The 4017-nt window shown below is 40.7% G+C and overlaps 1 pseudogene; it reads right to left on the minus strand.

The window, feature by feature from the left end:
* Positions 1-2981: 2981 nt before the first annotated feature.
* Positions 2982-3401, minus strand: LOC123819020 (annotated as a pseudogene).
* Between the last annotated feature and the right edge of the window lie 616 nt (positions 3402-4017).

The following is a 4017-nucleotide window of genomic DNA, read 5'->3' on the forward strand; positions in this document are numbered from 1 at the left end:
TCCTTTCCTTTTCACAAATCTCTGGCATTGAGAGATGTCTTTCCTATATTGGCCACGGACAATATAGCCCTTTTGGTAGGGGGTCCTTTGGGTAATAGTATATATTGCCCTTGGCCCCTTTGTTCTGTAACAGTTTTTGGCATCCCTGGGTGGGCCAGTAGTAGCATCCCACCCCCCGTCTGTTCTGTAGCAGTATCCCTGTGATGCAGATGTTTTAATTTCCCAAAGGTCCCTTAAACTATCCTCATTTTTCCCAAAGGTCCCTTAAACTATCCTCATTTTTTAAAAACTCTTTTGTTTTTGCTGCTCTTTTGGGGTGTTTTTTCCTGCCTTGTCTTCCAAGTTGCTAATTTGATCCTCTGCTTCATCTAACTTCCTGTTTATTCCTTCCAGAATATTATTTATTTCAAATATTGCATTCTTTATTTCTGACTGGTCTTTTTTTATGGTTTCTGTGTCTTTTTCCATGCTGTTGAGCATCCTTATAATCATTACTTTGAACTCTATGTGATAAATTGCTTACGGCCGTTTCATTTAGCTCTTCTGGAGAATTCTCTTGTTTTTCATTTGGGAACCTCTTTCTTCATCTCCCAATTTTGGCTGCCTCTTTGTCCTTGTTTCTATGTATTAGGTAGATCTGAAAAGGCTCTGGTGCAGACCTGTGTCAGATGCTGCCTGTGAGTTGCATTGGGCAACTTGTTTGGAACTATCAGCAGTTCACAGCTTGTGGCCCTCTGTTCTGGGCCTGGGTGCTGTGGTCGTCAGGATCAAGCTGGGCACCAAAGCAGGTTTTTACTAGTCCTGGGTCCCCGGGGTATGTCCAGTAAAGTCAAAGCATTCAGAGATCTGCCTCTGGCTGTGCTCTTCAGTAGGGTTTAAGCTCCACAGGGTGGGGCAAGACGGATTCCTGAGGGTAGGGCAATTGCTTCACCCCAGGCTGGTGCAGCATAGAAAGAGGAGTGCTCTGCCAGACAAAGATGGCTTCTTTAGCATGGGGAATGACTCAGCACAGGCCTCGACGTGGCTGACCCTTTAGGTCTCTCCCCAGAGCCACAAACTCCAGAGTCTCCTCATGTGCCTCTATTCTGCTCTGCCCTCCCTCCACTCCACTGGAGCCCAGGGTAAGTGGTCACAAACAAAATTTTGTGCATCGGCCTTTTAAAAGGGTGTTTGCATCTCTAGCCATCTCTCCTTGGTGGAAAGAAACCCTGCTGCTTTTCATAACCAGATACTACGTGGGTGCCTTTCTCAATTCTAGGGCTGTAGGCTGGGAACCTGGCTTGGGGTTTAGACCCCCAACTTCCCAGGGCAACCCCTACCCCCCCCCCCCCCCGCCCGGGCTGCTGAAATATCCCTCTGGAACTTCAGCTGCCACCCATGGGAACCCAGCTAGCCTTTTTGTGTCTCCACAGTTCCTTTCAGTCTTGATGTGGTGGTGTGCTTTTTCTGTAAATCCTTGGTTATAACACTTCTCTGCAGATTGTCTTCTGTTGGCTATTCAGGATGATTTGTCTGTAATTTAGTTGTAATTCCAGTTTGGTCCTGGGAAGAGGTTAGTGTAGCTTCCATGTTATATCTCTGACTGTATCATTATATATACCCCTTTTTAGTGTTTGCTTCAGGAGGTAACACAATACAAATTTCAGTTTTCATTGTCTTTATTTTACCCTATAATTTTGAATGTAGAAACATTAACCTTTTTGAAGGTCTCTTAATTCTCTTTTATACTCTAGTTGTTGTATATTGTATTTACATACATTGAAAACTCTCCGAAAATGTTTCTTTTGTTTTCAGTGCTCAAACAATTTTACAGAACTCAAGAGATATAAATCATCTATTACAATATCCAATCAAATAATTCTGTTATTTTTATTTTTCATCCCTGGTGATTTGGGTTTCCTTCCGATATATTCCATATACATGAAAAACTTGTTTTGGTCTTTTCTTCTTTTACAGAAGATCTTATGGGCAACACACACTTAGTTTTCCATCTTGTGAGAATGTTTTTTTGCTTCCATTCCTGCAACTAATTTCTCTGGATAGATTATATTGGGTTGACAATTTCTTTCAGCCATTTAAACATGTATGCCACTTTCTGCTGGCTTTTGTGGTTTTTGTTTTAATGGGAAATCAGTTATTATAATTATTGTTTCTTTATATGGTAATGTTTTATTTTTCTCTCACTGCCTGTATGGTATTTTTGTTTTTAGTTTTTGGTAATTTTATTATGTACCTGGCTGTGGATTTCTTTGTGTTCAACCTTTTTTATTTTTTACTTTTATTATTATTTTTAAAGATTTTATTTATTTTTTTTTCCAGAGAGAAGTGAAGGGATGGAGAAAGAGAAGGGAGAAACAAACATCAGTGTGTGGTTGCCTCTCATGTGCCCCGCACTGGGGACCTAGCTGGCAACCCAGGCATGTGCCCTGACTGGGAACCAAACTGGCAGCCCTCTGGCCTGCAGGCCAGTGTTCAGTCCTCTGAGCCACACCAGCTAGGGAGTGTTTATCCTTTTTGAAGTTTTTTTTCCCCCCATTTCTTGAATCTGTAGGTCTGTGTCTATTGTCAAACCTAGGAAGCTTTTAGACAGTAATTTTTTCAAATATTTTCAATTCTACACCCTTTCTTTTTATCCTTCTGTTATTTTCTCATAGTTCTCTGAGCCTTTATACATTTATGTTCAGTATTTTCTTTCTTAGTGTTGGATAGGTTCTATTTATTTCTTTTAAGTTTTTTTTTTTTTTGCCATCTCCATTGTGCTGCTTCCTGTTCATTTATTTTTATTTTTACTTTTTTACCTATATATTTATTTAATATATTCATCACAGGGGTTCAACCAGAGACTTAATTTTAAAAACAAACAAAAAAAATGACACCACAGCAGAAGCTACAGAGTCATATACAGAAATCAAGGCAAGGACATACCATCTAAGGGAACAAAAAAAAAAGACAGCACAAGGAGAGAGGCTGGACCCCCTGGGTTAGGGTTCTTGGCTGCAGGCCTGCTTTGCATAGGCTTCTTGCATGTACTTCTTAGTGGCCGATGGGTTGTTGCAGAGCTCAGCAGCATGTGCGTTCAAGGGGCTATCAATGTTGGGTTTTCCTAGCAGGCTCTGGCTGGAGAGCAGGATGGTCCTGATGCCATACAGGGCAGACTACTTGCCCTTCAGGATATCCAGGCAGAAGTTACCCTGGGTGTCCACATTGGGGTGGTAACAGGGCATGAGGGATTTCACTGTTGGCACGTTGTATGGGTAACCACTGAGAAACTCTACAGAGGGCTTATACCTTGGGTCATTGTATACTGTGCCAGCTGCTCCATGGATGGTTCCTACCCACTTGAAAACGTCTGATTCAGGGAAGGCAGAAATTCCTTTGTCTCCAGATATCATGAGCGTCATCAGCTCTTGCTAATATCCCCCTTCCCCCACTCTGCTGGGCCAGGCTCTTTTATGAGTGGTGATGATGTTGGTGGCGAATGGGTCGTGGTTCTGGAAGGCCATCCGGGCAGCGCTGGCAGGGTCACAAGAACTGGGAGAATACCACTGTAACTAACTGCCTGTCCATTTATTTGTATTTTTAAATTTTAGTAATTGTATTTTTAACTTTAAAATTTCCACTTGTTCTTTCTATTTGTTAACAGCATTTTCTGTTACAATATTTGTTGCAACAATATAATTGTGTGTCTAAGAATTTTTGTAACAGTTTCAAAGACCCTATTGCATAATTTCAAGAACTGTCACATTGGCCTTTTTTATAACTTAATTCATGTTATGCAATCCTGGCAATAATGCTACAAAAGTAATACCGTACCATTTTCTGTGCATTATATATATGTGATGTCAGTATGTCTTAATACGTTAGTTGTTAACCTTGAGTTGTTGGTTGAAGTATACCAATGTTTTCTGTTGCAAAGTTACTGCTTTTCCCTTTCAACTATATATTTATATGTATCTTGTGAGGTATACATTGAGATTACACAAATGTCATGTTTCTTATCATATCTTACTCCAGTAA

The sequence above is a fragment of the Phyllostomus hastatus genome, unplaced genomic scaffold, assembly GCF_019186645.2.
Source record: "Phyllostomus hastatus isolate PE091 unplaced genomic scaffold, TTU_PhHast_1.1 phas_contig_30, whole genome shotgun sequence".
Taxonomy (NCBI): domain Eukaryota; kingdom Metazoa; phylum Chordata; class Mammalia; order Chiroptera; family Phyllostomidae; genus Phyllostomus; species Phyllostomus hastatus.